Here is a 20,868-nt window from a genome sequence, read left to right as displayed (position 1 = left end):
ATATCAATACTGTTGTATTATAATCTATGTCTAATCTATAGTAATAATCTGTGTCTAAAATTGTGTTGATGTAATATAGTTTAATTCACTAAATTCTGTACAAATTTGGTCATCATGTTTTGTCAGTGTGTCTCATCCCTAGGACTTCACAGTTGTTCCCCCTGAGACAGTGGTGGTTATTCCGATAGTAAGGTTGATCTTTTGCTAATAAGTGCTAGCAGAGCAACATGGCCCTCCTTTAATGGAGTCTTTTCCCCTCAGATTTGAGACTTGCATCTCAAACAACCACACAATGGCTCTTGTGACAATTTTGTCACCATATCCCTAGAAACTAGCACAGTCATGGCAACAATCTCCACAGCAGACATTCATGAATCTTTGTCAGACTAATGGGAAAGGGTAATCCAAGCTGTGTGTTACAGCTATCCTCCTGGCTTCTTCTGATGTCTCTTCACATCTCCACTTTGCAATTTGGAACAAAAAAATTGTGTTAAATGGCATGAAGAGAAACAAGCTGAATAGAAAGGTCTGATAACCTTGTCTTAACTGTGGCTTGTTTGGAATTCATTGGGAATAGCTTGCCAGTTTTGATTGTTCCCCATATGACCACATGCTCATTAAGCAGCCAGGCTGTGTTCTTTCTGGCTTTGTCTGAACATCCACTGGGTCTTCAGTTCAAAGTGTTTGCACCCCTCTGAACGGCATGTCAGCAAGATTGTCTGTTCTAACCACACACTTTTCAGAGCCAAGAATGCCTCAGACCTGCTAATGAAAAACTACCTGCCTTGAAAAGAAGACCAAAAAATGCTGTTAAACCATGCTTATCGATCTGAGCGTTTCATCACATTGGCCTGAAGTGGATTCTGGAATGTGAGAATAGATCAATCTGAACTTGCAAAGAAATTAAATTTTGTGACAATTTAATGGAGATCCACCATCTTTGTATTTAAATACATTTCCATCAGTGCTGTAGATTTCGAAATGATTGTAAGAAGTGAGGATTAGTTGTGCATTATGGCTCACACTAACCAGAAGAGTTTCTCATCAATGTTGAGCTGTATATTTTTATGACTGTGAAATGGGATTCCTGTTTTCGTATCTCTTCCCCTATCTTCTGCTTCTCACCTTGCCAAACCCACATTTACAGTCTTAGAGGACATGGTTGCCCCATGAATAGAGGTTGTGATGCGGAGGTAGAGTAGAAGAACAAATGGCAAAGAACAAATGTATGCAAATGCTCTCATTACAACTACTCACAGAAGCTAAATACTTTCATTCTGTTTTCCTGGCCAGCTGTAGCTCACAAGATGGGTTCTCTTTATCACAATAAACCTGTTCTGATGTTCTGATATGAACATTTATCTCAATAGCTCTATTACTGAAGGAGGGAAGGGATAGAGACATAGCTGCTAGAGCTCTCCTGCATTGCTAGGTAATAATGCTTACCACTTTTAAAATACCATCCACGACAATGACATTTAGCCATCTGTCCCAGGCCTCCATGTTAGCTCTTTGTGCTAAATGCCATTGTTTCGCCCTGCGGGTTACCAGCGTCTGCTTCCTGCCAATTAATTAAAGAGAGGTGAGTGCTTCCTTTACTGCATCACTTCAGATACATGAAGGCCAGTACAGTGAGCTACATGTACCATCGCTGCTGGCTTTGAGATTCAACTACTTTGATTGTGCCTAGGTCAAGTATTCTAAAGAGTTTAATATGCTTATATTTAAAAGTACGAATTTTCAGCTCAACTCTCAACTCAACTTTACTTCTAGAGCACTTTGTTACTAGTGCTGCACATGGAGTTAATTATAATGATAATGAGTCTTTACTGGTCACATATATTACAGCACAGTGAAATTCTTTTCTTCGCATACCCCAGCATGTTAGGAAGTTGTGGTCAGAGCGCAGGGCCAGCCATGATACAGCGTCCCTTCAGCAGAGCGTTTTATGGGCCCTTGTTGGGCCCTTGCTCAAGGGCCCAACAGTGGCAGCTTGGCAGTGTTGGGGCTTGAACCCCCGACCTTCCGATCAGTAACCAAAACAGTTACAAAAATAATCACATGCATACAGCCAGGAATACAACAAGCATTTAAAACAGACAGAATAAAATAAAAGAAATTGACAGTACATTTCACATGCATTTATAATGCATTAATTAAAAGCTAGAGAAAATAAGTACATTTTTAAGGCACCCTGAAAAGACGCTAGTGACGGAGATGATTTTATGGCCAATGGAAGCTCGTTCCAAAGTCTAGGTGCAACCACAGCAAAAGTTCTATCACTTTGAGATTTAAGATCAAGGAACCAACCGACACAGCTGATCTCCAGAGCGAAGAGACGTTGAAGGTTGATAAAGACTTAGTAAGTCTGAGATATTTTCCGGTGCTAGAACATGAAGGGCCTTAAAAGCATATAGCAACACTTTATACTGGATTCTGTATGGAACTGGCAACCAATGTAATGAAATCAATACAGGGGTGATATGGTCTCTTTTCCTGGTGCCAGTTAAAAGCTTAGCAGCTGAATTTTGGGCCAGCTGCAGGCGAGAGAGAGAGGCGTGAGTCACACCCAGATACAAAGCATTACAGTAGTCCAAACGAGAAGACACAAAGCCATGCACAACCTTTTTCCAAATCATCAAAAGAGAGGATGGACTTCAACATTTCTATAGATCTAAGATGGAAAAAAAATATTTTTAACAACTGCATTTATTTGGCCATCAAACCTGAGCTCAGTGTCGAGAATAACCCCCAGGTTTTTGACACAGGAGAGTGTTTTTTCCCTGGAAGCAATGCCAAGTTGTTTAAATCCACCCCACATCGCCTTTGACCAAAAAGAATAAATTCTGACTTATCCTCATTTAATTGGAGAAAGTTGATTGCCAACCAACACTTCACATCGGCCATGCATTTATACAGAGACTTAATAGTGGGTTGCTTCCCATGTTTAATAGGTAAGTAAAGTTTAGGATCATCAGCATACAGATAGTAGTGCATGCCATGCTTATCTAAAATCTTTACTAATGGAAGCATGTAAAGGGAAAACAAAACAGGTCCCAAGATGGAGCCCTGAGGAACCCCACATGTTAATGGAACAACCGATGAAGAACAGTTCTCTAAACAACTGAAATGGTTCTACCCTTAAGATATGAGGAGACCCAATCCAAGGCTAAGCCCTGAACACCAACCTGGTCTCTTAGGCGATCGATGAGAATATCATGATCAATCGTATCAATAGCAGCACTAAGATCAAGCAGCAGAAGAGCAACAGTACTACCAGAATCCACACCTAATACGATATCATTTAAAACCCTCAACAGAGCCGACTCAGAACTATGACCAGCTCTGAAACCTGTCTGAAAATTATCGAGTATGTTATTGCTAGCTAAAAAATCATTTAGTTGTGTAAGCACAGTCTTCTCTAATATTTGTGAAATAAAAGATCATTTTGATATTGGACAAAGTTGTACAAATCAGACGACTCAAGATTTGCTCTCTTAAGAATAGGCTAAACGATAGCATGTTTGAAGCAGCTGGGAACAATACCAGTGGACAGGCTACTGTTCACAATTGATAACACACTTGGACCAATTGTGGCCACCACCTCCTTAAACAAAGCTGACACGAAGGGCCAGTAGCTTTATATGTACAATTGTGTGTTTGAATTGAGACAGTGATACAGGTACAAAACAGGTCAACTGATTTAGCGGAACAGAAAAGGTAACAGGATCATTACTAACAAATAAGATCTGTGAGCCTCAGCAATCTTAATAGTGAAGAATTTTAAAAACCGTTCTCAAGTGTCCACCTAAGGGGAGATGGCGGTAAGGGCAGCAGGATGAAGAACCGATGCAATGATAGAAAAAAGTACTTTTGAATTATGTCAGTTCTATGAAATAATATTAGAGAGACAGTTTGATCTGGTTAATTTAATTGCTCTTTGATATTTAGTCAAACAGTCTCTCAAAATCTCATAGGAAACTTTTAATTTATCTTTAAGCCATTTTCACTAATGTGCAGGACTTTTTTCAATTTCATGAAGAATATCAAGGCTAAAAGTAACTGGCATATTTAGGATTTAACTGGCCTATTGGATCTGCTCCGTTTCTTCTTCTTCTTCTTCTTCTTTTCTCAAATGAATCACATTTTAGAGGGCCTAAATATACCCCAAAACTCAGAAAACTTTGCACACGCATCAGAACTGGTGAAAATTGACATCTGATAGGGGTTCCAGAATTGAGCGTGGCAAAATGGCTCAATAGTGTTACCTACAAAATTTCAACGATGTGCGCCTCGTGCTACGTTTCACCTACAAGTATGAAATTTGGTAAACATGTGTAACATGGCAATACGTACAAAAATGTCTCTTGAATCCATGCCCTAAACTCAACAGTAAGTCAGCCATTTTGATTTTTTTTTTCTTCAATTTTTGCTCTGTTTTTGCCATTTCCAGGCCTCGTACTTTAACTCCTCCTCCTAGAGATTTCATCGGATCGACCTCATATTTGCTCTGTCTAATCTAAAGGCCTTAGCGATGTTAAATTGTTAAGCTTTTGAGTTTTTGCTCCATGGTGTGGGTGTGGTGGTCTCACAAATTTTGATGTTTCACCATGAGACAGGAAGTTGTTATAACTCATACATTTAAAGTCCAATCTGCTCCAACCTTCACGTGTTTGATAAAATTCCGAGCCTGAAGAGATCATCATGCCAATATCCAGTTATAGTCATAGCACCACCTGCTGTCAACAGGAAGTGGCATGTTTTACACTGATGTATTCCTAACATATAAAAAATATGCCAGCAAATTCTAAACATGCTAGCATGTTAGTGTTAAAGAGTGATATTACTGCTGTTAAACAGGAAGTTGTTCAAGCATACAGTACCTAATCTTCCCAAAACTTCATGTTCGATAAGAGTCCTGGCCTGAAGACATCTACATGCCAATATTCAGTTATAGTCATAGCGCCACCTGCTGTCAACAGGAAATATCTTGTTCATCGTGATACACTCCTAATAACATACAAGTGCTAAAAAGTGTTTTAAAAAATGAATTGGCGTTCCCCTTCATCGCTGCTTGCAGCTTTAATTTTTTTCTAAGATTCATTCATAAAACATTTCAGCTCCAAAAGCAGGTCCTAAACCTGTGAAAGCTTAGAAGCAGGATTGAGAACTTCCCTATCACAAATTTTCAATCATGAACAATCCTACCTGGTTGCTGCTGACACTTAAAGTTCATGTGTTTGATATATGCAATGATATCAAGCTTTAAAATGGTAACTTGTCAGTGAAAGAGATTATGATAGTATAGGTTTATAAATGAAGTTCACCTATACCTATAAAATGCAAATAAAGTATCACCTGTATATTGGGCATTGGAATTTTGTTGAATTTACTGCATCAGCCAATCACTGTCATTGTGTTTATTGATGAGATGCACCAGAGCAATGGGGTTGAATTCCTTAGTAAATGTTTCCATGAGCAGTTCTATGAATAGATTTTAAGAAGAAACTCTAAGTGGCGAGATAAGATTCTTTATGAACATACCCCCTGATTTTTTTTTAAGTCTAAGAGTAATTTAGAAAGCTTCAAACACAGGTTCTACAACTTGAAAAACTTTGTTGTAATCCAGAGGACTCCTATGTCATTAACAAGCCTATAGGGTTGCTCATGCCTTGGTGCAATAAGAGTTATACTATAAGTGTAATATTTAACAGCAATAAGCTTTTAAACAGGTATTGTTTTGATTACCATGTATTCCAATGTTTGTGTAGTTATGTAGGGTTGCAGTGAGTCGCATCACCTACTGCATCCATCAGAGATCAATGTTTTGACAGATCTGCTATCACATGTGCCAATGCAGTTATACAGTACAGATGAACTGAAGATATCTGTGGGTCATGTTACAAATCAATTACCTCTCTAGCCCATGAATCATCCAAGAATTCACTAATTTTTTTTCTTTTAGATGTTCACAAAACAAACATGACAAAACAATTGGTGCTCTCAGGCTGTACAGCCTGCTACATATGAGAGATGTATAACTCTATACTCCAGTTGAATGCAAATTAGATTAAGATCCTCTCATTAATGTACAATGTGACATACACTTACTGTACAGATGGGTGACAAATGAAGGCAAAAAATGTGCCTCTGTTATGCTTTGTTGATTATTATACTGACATGATTTGGGTCTGCTTGACCTTTTAGTTTGAATTGTCACTGCAAGGCCATGCAAATTTCTTCTGACTCATCAACTTTATCCTATGCTGAAACATTTATAAGCTGAGACTTGTTGAATCTAGTGTTCTAGTGGCTTTTGGTGGCCCAACACCTTAATAAGACACTTTATGTTGTTGTTGTTGTTGTTTTTTTCCCCCTTTAATTTGTCAACCATGTTGACAAATGTCCAAACATGTCATTTCTGTGGGAATTTTAGTTTTTGTTTAATGTATGTAATTTTTTCTGTGATCGGACATTGTGTTATTGTAGCCTAATGTTTACCACAGCTCGCTGCCACATTAGCCAATTATTTATCCCAATCTACTCATGTATAGGATCAATCCTGAGGGATATATTGGCATAATGCATACTTCCCAGATCATATCAACATTTATTTGCTTTTGAGAATGTCAAGGCAGACTGAATAAGTTATGCTGGGAAATATGACAAAGGACATTATTTCACGTGAAGGTGAATTTTGGCCGTGGGAGGATAGTGGTTCTCATGGGAATCCACAGAAGAGACAAGCCCTAGAGCATAATATCCAGATAAAATTGGCTGTATTGGATTTGCTTTACGCTCTGTGGCTTAATGCTGTGCTTGTGTAAATCCCCTCCAATATAGCCAAGCGAATACAGGGATCAGTTGGTAGAAAGCTTAACAAGCTAAAGGCTAAGCTGGCACTAAATGGACTGCTGCATGTGGTTGATTGCCAGTTGTTTTTATCCCACCCTTCCACCCTGTCCTGTCAGTCACCTTGTCCTTGGCTTGACAAGCTGTCAATAGAAGGCTGTCCCTTTATCGCTATATTTTGGGTCACAGACTTATCCTTGATGTATTTGTAGAATGCTCTTGAAGCTACAGTATAGACCAAGTGGACTTTCAGTGAATCAGACTGTTATTCTGCTTGCATTGCAAGGAAGCATCTGGTGACATATTTATTCAGAATTAAATGTAGTACCCTAGAGCTAATTTGTTATATAGCAGTTTGCTTTTTTGTTTTTTTCCCCCTTTCAACTGACCAATTATTGATGTTGTATTAGTATGAATAATTACATTATTTGCCAATTATTTATTAATTACATTATTTGAGCAGTAGATACAACTGATAATTAGTTACATTAATAATATTAATATTAATGCATCATTAATATTAATATATTTCTCTTTGTTTCCAGAAAGGATGATCTCATTTTAATGCTAAGATATGTGAAACCCCTTTTGGTTAATGGAGATGGAGAATGGAGATGGAAGTTAATGGCGAAAGGAATGTGTACATTATGGCATATTTTATATTCTGAGATAAAAGAATGGCTTAAGCCAATGGGTTTTAAAGCCGAGATGAACAACTGAGGACTCAAACGACAGTCTTGCCCAGTGCCACATTGCAGAGAAAATGGTTCACACCAGGAATTTCAAGTCCAGCCATATATGAGATTGATCAACGTAAGATCAGGTCAGGCGGTATGCTGTCTAGACCTGGTGTTGATTTCTTAAATAATTTATGTGCAATATGTAACTCGGTGAGAGTCGAGGGTCCTTTTCATCACTTCCTTTGCTCTCTGCTACATCTGAATCTTGCAAAAACATTTTGGCTAGATCAAAAGAGCTAGACACTATTACATAGTATATATTATAAAAGTATATTAGATTTGTATATAAATTTTCTTTATTAATAGCTGAGAAATAGCATTTATCCAGTCATCAGGTATGGCTTTAATAGAAAATAAGCCTCCGACATTCTTTAGTTTGTGATCAAGGGGTTACTAGAGCGTTCTGCACACTCATCATATACCATACATATACCAGTTTCTGGTCATTTGTAATTGAAATTCAGCTTTCAGTGAAGAGAATTTGTCTTATTTGCGCTCAGCAATAGGCAATGTTTTGGATGTATTTTAGGAGTGCTTGTACTTCTGTGTTCTCTCAAGATTAAGGATGACCACAGCTAAGGTTTTATTCCAAGAAGAATAAGAAGCATAAATGGAATATGTGCATAAGAAGCAAACGCTGTTGTAAGAAGGTCTACACACAGAAGTGTGGATCAAAAGGCATTCTTATAAATCTAATCACGTATACTGAGTCAATCAGTCCAGGGTCAAACGTGTAATCAGGCCAGGGTTTAAAAAACATTCATATTGGGGGAAAAATAGGACTCAGGCAAAGGTATATAAATACACCGGAATGAACTGTGGAATAAGTAAAACCAACTGATCAAAGTGGAAGTGCATTAAGCTTTGACCAAATATGGATATGAAAGTATGAACATGTGGAACCAGTATGCAGAGAGTGTGCAAGCTGACAAAGACGGGAAACAATTAACAAATAAGGAAAGTGGAACATGAAAAATATCACACAGTAATACAGAATATTGAAAGCCACAAATGCTACAACCAGGGTGAACAGAACAGATATGTACACCTTCAGTTACTGCTCACATGTAGTAATATAATCTAATAGAATTGAACCAGACATTGCTGCTATTTTCTAATAAATTCTTCATTTCCAAAGTTGCAAACATATTGTTAGTTTTGAAAAATTAAACAATGCACTGTTTGCAAAAGTACACCTTATCCACATAAAAAGACTGTTAACTCCTTAATTTTAAGGTTCAGTAGACACCAGACACCCCATAAATTGCAGTCATTTTTAATGCTACATCAGTGGCTGATTGTGTCAATGACCTGTCTAATTATTATGTGCCATGGCATTAAAATCTCTGCTTGCTATAAAAGAAAAGACTATAACTCACAGAAGAGTAGCTGCTTTGATGCTAAGAAAGTAAGGTTAAATTACGTTGGAACATCAACTCAGAACAACTTTCATATGCAGTACTATACAAGCACATATACTTCTCTGACTCAGAGCCATAAATAACTATTTTTGTGGTCAGAATTAGTCTACCGCTAGGTTTAGAACAAATGCAGGAGAAACCTACCTTTGATATTCTATAAGTCTTCTGCAGCAAGACCACAACAAATCTATACATTGCTGGTAAAGCTGCTTACAAGATTTCAATCTTTTCACCCCTTTCAACTTCAAGTGCAGGAAGCAATTGCTGTACATTATTTTGGAGAAAAATAAATGCAGTTGGGGCGCACGGTGGCTTAGTGGTTAGCACGTTCGCCTCATAGGGTCCGGGGTTCGATTCCCGCCAGGGCCATGTGTGTGCGGAGTTTGCATGTTCTCCGCGTGCTGCGGGGGTTTCCTCTGGGTACTCCAGTTTCCTCCCCCAGTCCAAAGACATGCATGGTAGGCTGATTGGTGTGTCTAAAGTGTCCGTAGTGTGTATGAATGGGTGTGAGTGTGTATGTGATTGTGCCCTGCGATGGACTGGCACCCTGTCCAGGGTGTACCCCGCCTTGTGCCCGATGCTCCCTGGGATTGGCTCCAGGTTTCCCCGTGACCCTGAAGAAGGAGTAAGCAGTAGAAGATGGATGGATGGATGGATAAATGCAGTTGTTGCATTCTGCCCTTTCAGGATGGCTGGTAAGCCGTACAGTTGATGCCAAAAGTTTACATACACCTAGGCTAAAGACATTTAATCTAAAACTTTCACAACTCATTTCACACATTTCATGTTACCATATATTTCTTTGGGCAAGTCAATTATGACATCTACTTTGTTTACGTCAGAGGCCATTTTAAAATAATTGATTAGAGTTAGATTTATTTCAGCTTTAGTACATCATGTCAGAATTCCAGTGGGTAAAAAAATTACATACACCAAGTTGACAATCTCTTTAAACTTAGAATTAATGTAACAACTTTTAAAAGCTTCTGATTTGCTAATTGTCATAATTATTAGTCTGAACAGCTGAAGGTACCACAAGCAACTGTACAAACAAATGTATGCAAATATAAAAATCTTTGGACCACAAACACAATGTGGTGTTCAGAAAAAAGGGAAAAATTAACTCTCAGGGATGAATGAGCTTTGGTCTGAAAGGTTCAACTGAACCCCAAGACAGCAATAAAGGAACTTGTGAAGTAGCTGGAGGCATCAGGCATCATACCAAAGTATGTACATCCACAATTAAGAGAGTCATGCAGGGAAGAAGCCCCTATTCTAAGACTGACATAAAAAACACATTAAAGTTTACAGGTGATCGCCAGTCTTTTGGAGGAGTGTTCTCTGGTCAGATGAAACAAAAATTTCATTGTGTCATTGATAATGATCAGTGCTATGTATGACGGATGGATGGGGCTTTTAAACCAAAGAACACCATCCCAACTGTGAATCATGGGGGTGGAAGCACCATGTTGTAGGAGTGTGTTGCTCAAGAAGGGACTGGTGCACTTCAGAAATTAGAAGGCATCATGAGGCATACTGAAGCCAAACCTCAAGACATTAGCCAGAAAGTAAAAACTTGGTTGCAACTATGACTTTCAGCAGATAAATGATCCTAAGCATATCTCGAAAATTGTGACAAAATGGCTTAAAGACAACAAAGTGAATGTTTTGGAGCAGCTATTACAAAGCCCTGAGCTGAATCCCATAGAAAATGTATTGACAAAACTGAAAAAGCATGTCTGAGCAAGGAGGCCTGCAAACCTGACTGTTAATGTACACAAGTTCTGTCAGGAGGAATGAGCAAAAATTTTGGCAAAGTATTATGAGAAGCTTTGTATCAAACCCCAAGTGTTTGATACAAGTTCAAGCAATTAAAAGGCTATGCCATCAAATAATAACAAAGTGTATGTAAAGCTGTGACCCACCAAAAATCTGATATGATAAATAAAAATGGCCTTTTATGGAGATAAAGTAGATTGACCCTAATTGACTTAACACATGAAATGTATGGTAATATGAAATGTGTGCATTTATGAAAATTAATCTGAATGTCTTTAGGTTAGGTGTATGTAAACTTTTGGCATCAACTGTAGATTAGCCTGATGGTTATGGTTCTGCAGGTTGATTTGCAGTTCTTTATCCTTCCAGCCCTGCTGTCCTTGTTTTTTGCCATCTTAATGTCATCAGCCTTTGTCGTTTGTTCTTTCAGTTGATGCAGCTGAGTGTTAATAGCAGGAAGAGTTTTGCAGAACCAGTTCACAACTTCCACATTTGCATACACTCTTTGATTGCTCTTGTGTCCATGCTAAATAGGCTTGGAGCTCTTCCTTAGATGGAATTTTTGGGGCTACAAATAGTTAGCCCTAGTATGAATAATTTGGTCAGTTATTTCTCCATCTGATCTGCATTGTAGCCTTTAGGGTTTCATGAGGTATACATTAAGTGAATTGGGCTTAACTCTAAGTGTGTAATTACTATAGAATACATTGAATTACAGATGGATAACAGAAGTATATTTTATGTATATTTTATATCTTTGCATCAACGTCAGTTTTGTCTAACAAGTATATCTTGACAGTTGTAACAGGGCTTTCTCTCTCAGATGTAAGACAGGGAGATGAACTGTATGGAAAGCCAGCAGTTGTATATACTGCTGGCTTTCCAATAAGATTTTTATTTTGTATTATTATTAACTGTCCACTTAGGGTAAACTGCAACTTTAAACAGAAGTGTATTTTCATAAGATTTACCACTGTCATCCATCTGTAAACATGCACACAACCTCAGTAAATGCATAGTTTATAGTCACATACTTTATACCAGCTATGTGTAACTACACAGGTATTATAGACACTTTATATAAATAATATAAAGACAAGCATGTCTTATGAAATGAAAATGTAATATATGCACATGCCTAAGGAACTCCAGGTTAAGACCTGTGATTTATTTTTCCTACAGTAGATTGTGAGGTCTATGATCCCTCTTCTAGCTCAGTTTTATAAGTGAAGTTATGAAGTTCTCAGATGGGTACCCTCAGATGACTTCTGATTTACAGTACAGAGAATGTCCTGAACCATATTTTTTTAATATGCACTTGATGGACTTGCTCTGGGATATCTAGTCTTTTTTCTCATTTCATCTTATCTTCTAAGGTGTGGGTGAACGATTAACGACATCACCTCAGTATTAGACCTCCCTTCTCTCCTTCAACCTCAATCCCCTGCCTTTGTCCGTTCAGAATCACATTTCTCTCAGATTTCAGAATGGCCTCTCCACACTACTGATATGGTTTTCTGCCATTACTTCCTATGAAACATTTTTGATAAAGTTCTCATTTCCTAGTGTTTGATCTATGCTGCCAGAGTCTCTACTACTTCTACGAACTTTAACTTAATATCTCTAAATACATAACCTTATATAACCCTAAAAGTATTTACTATAGCCCCTCCTGTCTTTCCACACAGCTTCTATTTATTATTATTATTCTTTCATTTCTATTGTGGCTTTTTTAGTCCTGTGTATAAGGCTGCTTGCATGTCTTAATGGCACTTTCACACTGATAAAGGCTCTGATGCTTCAGGTACAACGATTTAAACATTAATTTGACATTACTTCTTCTGTGTATATTGAAGTGTAATTTATAGTGTTACATGGAATGAATGCAGATATAGTCACTCAGCAAACAATTTGTTTTCCAAGCTGTGTCCTGCCAAAGGGGCACTGAAGCATTCAGTCACAGACAAGCATATTAAAGGATCGTTTATACTGGATGCATTGACAGTCTCTGTTCATTCTCTAAGCATCATAGTCACCAAATCAGTTTACTGTTACACATACTGCTAAATCATTTTACAGTCACTGTAGAGTTACACATTGGCACTAATGCAGTTTAGAGTGTTAGGGTTAGGGTTAAGGTTAGTCATTAAATGTCGAATTTGAGTCATAACATTGTTACAAAGTCAGTTTACAAATACATCATTATTAAGTCATGTTAGAAATGCAGAATTGTCATTAAGTCATGTTAGAAATACACTATTGTCATTAAGTCATGTTAGAAATAGGGCATTGTCATTAAGTCATGTTAGAAATACAGTATTGTCATTAAGTCATGTTAGAAATAGGGCATTGTCATTAAGGCGTGTTAGAAATACAGTCACTTTAGCATTACAGCATTGTCCAAAGGCTACTTGAGGATATAACATTGTCATTAACTTTACAGATACAACTAAGTTATGTTGCAGTTACAACATTGCACACTACGTCACTTTAGAGTCACAGCAATAACATTAAGTGACTTTAAAGTTACAGCATTAAATAAACCACTTTAGACTTACAGTCTAATGGTGCATCACATAAGTGATTAATGACAATGTCATTAAGTGACTTTATAGTTACTGCATTGTGACTAAGGCTGTATCCACATTAATCCGGATGGATCTGAAAACTGCATTTTCATTTTAAAACGCTCTCCGTTTACACTGGCATTTTCAAACTTTTTCCAAAAATTGCTCGTCCACACTGAAACGTCTGAAAATGTTTACATCCCTATATTTAACATTCGTAAAACTTTGAAAACGAGAAGCTTTGGCCTGTGTCATTTCTGTTAGGCATATATTGAAATCTGAATTTGAAGGTTGTACAAAGTGACATTAATCTTTTAACAAAGCTATTAAACTGGATAGCAGGCACAACAACTCCAGTACATCATCCACCGTCTTGTTTGTTTTGAGTTGAATGGGTCACATTACTGCGTCACGTGACTAAAAATACATCATTGTTTTTGACTACCTCTGTTTTCTCAGTTCACACTACAACGAGAAAACTGCGTTTTCAAATTTATCCACTTGGGAGTGCGTTTTCACAAAGCTCCATTTTCACTGCACAAAAACTCCATCTCAGTGTGGACAGAAGGCCAAAATGTACAGAAAAAGATACGTTTTCAAAATGATCCGAATTAATGTAGACGTAACCTGTCACTATAGAGAAAGAGCATTGTCTGTAAGCCACCTGGAACTTTCAGCATTGTCATTAATCACTTTTGCGATACACCATTGTCACTAAGTCACATTAGTTGATAAGTCACTTTAGAGTCACAGCATTGTCACAGAGTTACTCTACAGTTATAGCTACAGACAGTCAGTGTGTGGAATTATAAGTGAGTGAATGGTTGGAATTATTGCTGGACATCTTTTTCACTGTCTCACTGTTCTGTTTTTCTTAATATTTGTTTCTCTATACTTCAGTAGATTCCTCTTGTGACACTAAATGGTTATATTAAGCTACCCTCAATATAAACATGCTCATTGAGTTTTGGCTGGCTCTCGATTTCTGTTGCTATCACCATGTGTGGTCTCTCTCACTGAGAAATGGCCCTGCCTGCCATCCCAACACAAACACAAGTGTTTCCGTGTCGAGTATCAGAAGGAAATACTTTCCAGTGTTTTATCTCTGGTTGCATTTGCTCCTTGATTACACAAAACCAGATTCCAGCAGCTAGATATTGGTATTTGCTTGATACAGTTTAGTTCTAGTATTACTCTACATTATCCTTAGAGATCCAGACCTTTTTCTGACTGCACTCTGAAAGAGAGAAACCTACATGTTTGATGATTCATCCGGACTCCCTTTGGACAGAAGGCTGGAAGGCTAGACAGTTCCCTTTGGACATTTTATCCTGATGTATTTTATGAACTGGCAACTTGTTAATGATGTGCCTGCAGTAGAAACATGATCATCTTAAAATTGTTTGTGTGAAGGAGGAACAAAGAAATAAAAGAGGAAAAATGTGATAATTAAACTTCTTTCTTGCCAGATCACAATTATGGGATACTGAAAGGAATCACACCTACAGATTCACGTGAGAGCTAGAGTTTTGCTTCACAGCTGAGCTAGATGAAGCCCCACCTGCCTCAGTATATGTTCTGCTATTTTACCACATGATTCAGGCTTAATACAGCCCCGTCTATGTATCCACTAAGCAAACCAGGTACATACATATCAAGAGGGCTGTTCTGAAATCAGCTCTTCCTGTCTATATTTTTAGATTTACGCAGAGGTTGATTTGGTGAGAAGGTTTAAGGGAAAGCCTGCCTTTGGGGATCATTTCCCAAGACTAGTTGAGCTCCAGCACTATAATTTAATGAAACTGTAAATCAAAGCATGGCATACTGGCATGATTATAATAATGATGATGTAATAGAGTTTTACGCTGCTTTCATTTCAAAATAGCAAAATGTATTCTTGCATTAAATAAATTGATAACTGCTTTGTATGTATGTATATATTACATTTGATCATTAGCATAAAATTTGTTCTTTTTTATTTAAGGCTTTACATCACAATCACATATCTTTGCCAGAAATAATTTATCAGTTTTGATGCCAAAACTGGTTTTATTTTACTTCTGGTTAGTAAAATAAAATGTTTTTGTTTTGAAATTTGTTGAGACCTTAATATAATAGTACAAGCTGTATTGTTCACATTGTTGGCTCTCCCATCTCCTAAATCCCAATTTAACCACTGTATTTACCTGAATAGGAGCAGCAAATCCGATTCTGTATTTGAAGCCTTTTAGCAGTATGACGTTCACAGAGTTCCTCTGAAGTGAGAGCGGACTAAGCTCCCTCCCCATGTCCCAACAGAGCGTCTTTATCAGCTCCCTCAGTGGGGCTTGGTCATACAGCATGCCACCCTCAGATTTAATTGTGCTTTCTGGATGACTGCCTTTAACCTTCACCAGCTCACCACCTCAGCAATTCCCAGACCTGCTCTACACTCACACACTAAACAGAGCCTAGAGAGAGATAGTGGAAGAAATGTGAGCAGGTAAAAGTGAAGAGAGAGTCACACAGCAGCCAGAAGTTAGTAAAAAAAAAAAGAGTGAAGGCAGAGGTTTGACCGTGAAAAATATCGCCATTGACACTTGTTTAAAAGAAATTGAGATTCTTGAGTAATAAATTGATTGTCATCTAACAGATGGAATCACCTTGTCCTGCATGCTGTGCCTTGCAAAGCAGTCACTCTGTGGTATTGATTTGATCTGTGAGTGATGGGTTTAGGGAAGGAGCAATCCTCTGACTTCTGATTACAGGACTTTATTGCTCTGGTGCTTGTCTTTGTCTGTTGTTCTGATAGTGGGAATGTTTCCCATTCATCTTAGAATCTCAGGAGAACAACACTGCTTGTTAGACACTGTACACCATTTATATTGTGTGGGCCATCTAAAAGGAACTTTGGGGAGAAGAGCAAGAGAGAGAGATGTTTATCATGTACTTTCTAACTTTACATTTTTGTCATTATCCAGAGAGACTTACATTTCTCAAATTTATACAACTGAGAATTTGAGGGTTAAGGACCTTGCTCAAGGGCCCAGCAGTGGCAGTGCTGGGATTTGCACTCACAACCTTCTGATCAGTAGTCCAACTTCTTAACCACTGAGCTACCACTGATCACGTTATGTTAAACATGGTGACATGTTCTACACATTCCTGCTGTTGCACAAATGGTATAAGTTGATTAAAAACTAATGAACCTTTGAACAAATTATATTTCATATTATGCATGACAGGTTTATGCCTAGGCTGTTTCTGAATGCTGTATTTCTAATTTTTTGATACGGTGCGTCACTGTAACTGAACACACCAAGGCCTCTATACCTCCCTCCTTTCTCCTTCTTCTCCTTCTCCATCTCCTTTTGAAATCTTTCTGAATTTATGCTAGCTAATCTGACATTGCTTGAAATTACACAAATCAACATCAAGAGTCTGAAGATCAAGACCAGCCTCATATTTGCTGAGTCATCTTTGCTGAATTTCTAACTACTTGGTGCCACAACTTGGATGCACTAACAACCATCTTGTGCGTTATGCCATTATTCACAAACCTAAAGAAGAGTTGGCTGGTTTCCTTACCTTGTAAGAAATGAAGAAAGAAAATGTACTGTTTCCTGGTGGCTTTACTGCAGGATGCCTTTCTCCACAGTACCCTATAGCATTAATTGAGAGAAACCGAAGTGCAGGTTAAGGGGAGGCAGATATTGCTAAGCTCCTGAAAGACTGACGAACACAGATTTCATTCTGAGCTTGAATGAAAATAAAGGTTTTCAGAGACAGAGCAGCACAGGCACTGTACAACAGCTTTTACACCCAACATATTTACCAAGTAAACTGGGTTAGCAGGGTTTGTGAGGGGGTTAAACAAAAGTAGCGTTTTTAATGTTTTAAAGTTTTTTAATGCTCATCTCATACAGTCCTGTGCAAAAGTTTTAGGCACCTTATTTTTATTAGTACAAACTTTTGTTATAGATTTTTTATTTAATGACTTCTACATTATTGAGTCAGTGCAAAAAACATTTTAGATTACAAAACATTAGTTTTCCAGCTCACAATTAAATGTTACAGAAAAATGTTTGTATGTCAGTAAAGAAAGCAGCACATTAAGCGGTAAGAGACCAAAAACACAATGAAGGCTGCTGGATTTTGCTGCAAAAATAAGAAGCAAGTGTGACAGTCAAAATCTCCAGAAGAACCTTGTCTGGTTCTGCAAGATGCTCAATAAAACTTACAGCACATTTCCTTATACAACTGCACTAATTCTACCTGAGACCACTTTTTTTTTTTAAAGCACAGGGTCGTCACACCAAATATTGCCTTTGTTTCATTTATTACTGTTTACTGCTCTTTATAATATTTTTGGAGAAACATTTACTTTCATTATTTTTGAAGGCATCTTTGCTCTATAGCATTTCTTTGCATGTGCCTAAGACTTTTGCACAGTACTGCATATTAGGAGACTTTCACAACTGTTTGGCTGAACCGAAACTACCTTCCCAGCTCCCCTGTCATTATCATGTTTATTAATTTACTACATGTCTACCAACTCACTTTGGCTGTAGTTTGTCGAAATATGCCAATTCAACTGGTGAGTGACATCATACCGTGTTGCCGCAAAGCCAATTACTGAAGGAAATGCATAAGACACATGATGAAGGGGGCCAATGTTTTTGTAGTGGTGAACATTTGAGGCAGATTACATTGGAGAAATGCCTTATTATCTCTGTGTATTCAAACAATACTAGATGGGTAAGATATTACAGTGAAATAAACATGGCTTCTTGAATTAAAAATGTAAGGCCTGATTTGAATGTAATAATCTGGTTTCTACTGGTATTGTCTGGTCTTGATAGTTTATTTTATTAAACAACTTTTTTTTCGTCTTTTATTTAAATGCAATGGCAGCTTTAGAGTAGGTGGTTTATGATTACAATAATGCCTGCTTTTCTCTCTACATATTTCATTCATTGTTGTGGCAATAGTTAGATTTGTTGGGTTATTATATTAAAATCCACTCAGGCTCTCTCTTGACTCTTTCCTTTAATTACATTATCCTTTGCATTGAAAGGCTGGACTGGCATATAATTGTCTTAAATGGGAAGACATGCATTCATTTTGCATCTGATCGTGGTAAAATAAGGGTGGGAAACTAACAGGAAGCTGGATTTCCTGGTAATGATGTATTTAATAGAAAAATAAGCAGAAAATGGAAAGAAATGAAAGACAAAACCAAAAGACATGATATGAAAGGCTTTTTTTTAAAATGCCTAATATTTCCAATCCTCATCTCTATTTAATAAGGGTTGTTGATGGGAGTCCTTGTGCATTTGGCCCCTTCACTTTTACTGTATGTTCATGTAAAGATATATGTTAAATTATTCATGGCACCTGATACTAGAACACTTTTTTTTAATAAAGACAAAAGACAATAGCACTTATGTTATTTCTTGCATAACCTAAATAATCCATACATTACCAACTCTGTGCTCCTTCTCAGGTAAGAATCTCAGTGACCTAGTAAAAGAAGAAAAAAGTTATTTTCCATTTGCAATTTTAGATCTAATGCATTCACACTCTGACCAGTAGGCCACTATCCCTAGGAAAAAGGAATAGAGAAAAACAAAATAGCAGGTCATCTATGTAAAGGCTGAATGAAAGACAATACTACCATTGTGGGTTGTGCATTTCCTTTCAGCATATTACCTTAGACCATGTCGGCTAAAATGTCAGTAAAGCTTCTTAAGAAACCCAAACCCTTAACGATCATTTGCTGTCAATCCATTTTCATTTTTGAAATACATGCCAGTTTGGATAGAATATTATGTGTTGCACTAAAGTGTTTTAGTGATGTTGCTGCCAATGCCGCAGCAAGTTAATCCTTTTAGCCTCAGCCACAATCAGGAGTCTTGTATTCTCGTGTTGTTTAAGCGGCTTTAGTGGACCTTTGGGCAGGGAGGACAGGAGTTGCTGAACACTGCTATACAGTATAATGGATCAATAATGAGCCATAATCATGGACAAAATATCCGTCACGTTCCAATTACTCCTAGATTATAGACCACAGGTGATTCTGCATGCTAATCAGTCTTTGGGATATTATAGTGTATTGTGGGCATGATTGGAACAGACAGGATGTTAGTGCGCAGGCCTCTGTTTTCAGCCAAGCGTGGAGTAAACATTCATTAACATGTGTTATCATTGATCAGCAAGAGGTGGGCAGACACTCTGGGCATTACACAAACTGCAGCTGTGCCTCCGTCAAAGATGTCGTCCAATAGAATTGGCAGGTCCAGAAAACCCCTGACAGACACGAGGCATTTATTTTTAGTAAGATTCAGTTGTTGTTTTTTTGCCGTACAGTTGTATCGCTCACTTTAGGCCTGTCGCAAACGTTAATTTCTGGTGGATGGTTAATTGTAATACAAACAATTACAATTTATTATTTAATTGTCTTTTTTGTTGATTTTTTTTTTCAAGCATAACAGTAGATTACAAAGATATGATTGTACAGATATTTGTTTCTAATAACAAACCATCATTACTACCTGACTATAATCATCTCATATAATTGCAAGTTTGTGATTATGTAATAATTGTGACAGGCCTAAAGTCATGTTTTTGGAGGAAACCCCCACAGACATGGGAAGAACATGCAAACCTCCACGCAGACACTATCCCAAGCTCAGCAAGGCTACTCGCTGTGCTATCTTTGTTTAAATGTTTATGAAATACATATGAATTAACTAATGACTTTTCTGTCCACATCGCCAAAAGTGCACATAAATTAGCAAAAATCACATTTTTGTAATTAATAAATGTTGTTGATATTGAGGTGTTGTTCATATTAATCATTGTGGGCTTAGTTTTACTCAGTGATTTGTAAGTTAATGCAGATGTTGATTATTAGTCATATTTGGATTATTATTTCTTAAACAATAAATTAGTGTTGATTATTTTGCTAATGTTACATATAGTGTGTTAATGATGAAGTTTGTTCATATTAGCTAATGTGTTAAAAACTGTCAGTAAAGTGAACTTTAATATAAAGCATTACAGAATATACTGTATAAACCTTTTCACTGTGATGGCGAGAGAAGGAAATTCACCACATGTACTCCTTTAGCAAAAGCCTGAAAGATGCTTCTACCGAGGCTGATCAGTGAGACAGTGCAGACATGTTTAGACCGCCAAACAGAAGTCATTTTACTCCGTTTTCATTGATTTTCACCATTTTGCCCAAATGTCCTTCTCTGTACAACTGTACTTTTTAAAAGGACACACAGTAGAGAAAGCTGCCACTTTAGCTGGACAGAAGTGTGCTGTAGGTGGCATGTACAGAGAGCAAGTGAAAGTGCTTGGGTGGCATGTCATCTTTAGTGGGTGTGTGAGTGAAAGGGTAAATGTTAGAGGGATGGAGTGATGGCTGCGTTGGCTGACAGACTGGCTAATCAAGGCTGTCATGCATGGCTGCTCTCTGTCTGTCATATGGCAAGACCTGCGTCTACTAAGGACTAGAGTGCA

The 20,868-nt window shown here is 37.6% G+C and overlaps 1 protein-coding gene across 1 annotated transcript in view; it reads left to right on the top strand.

The window, feature by feature from the left end:
- LOC128614228 (potassium voltage-gated channel subfamily H member 2-like) overlaps nucleotides 1-20,868 on the top strand; it is a 227,622-nt gene that overhangs the window by 74,316 nt on the left and 132,438 nt on the right. The gene's annotated exons all lie outside the window — the stretch shown is intronic.

The sequence above is a fragment of the Ictalurus furcatus genome, chromosome 1 (genome assembly GCF_023375685.1).
Source record: "Ictalurus furcatus strain D&B chromosome 1, Billie_1.0, whole genome shotgun sequence".
Lineage (NCBI taxonomy): Eukaryota > Metazoa > Chordata > Actinopteri > Siluriformes > Ictaluridae > Ictalurus > Ictalurus furcatus.
This window is presented reverse-complemented; position numbering and strand designations above follow the sequence as displayed.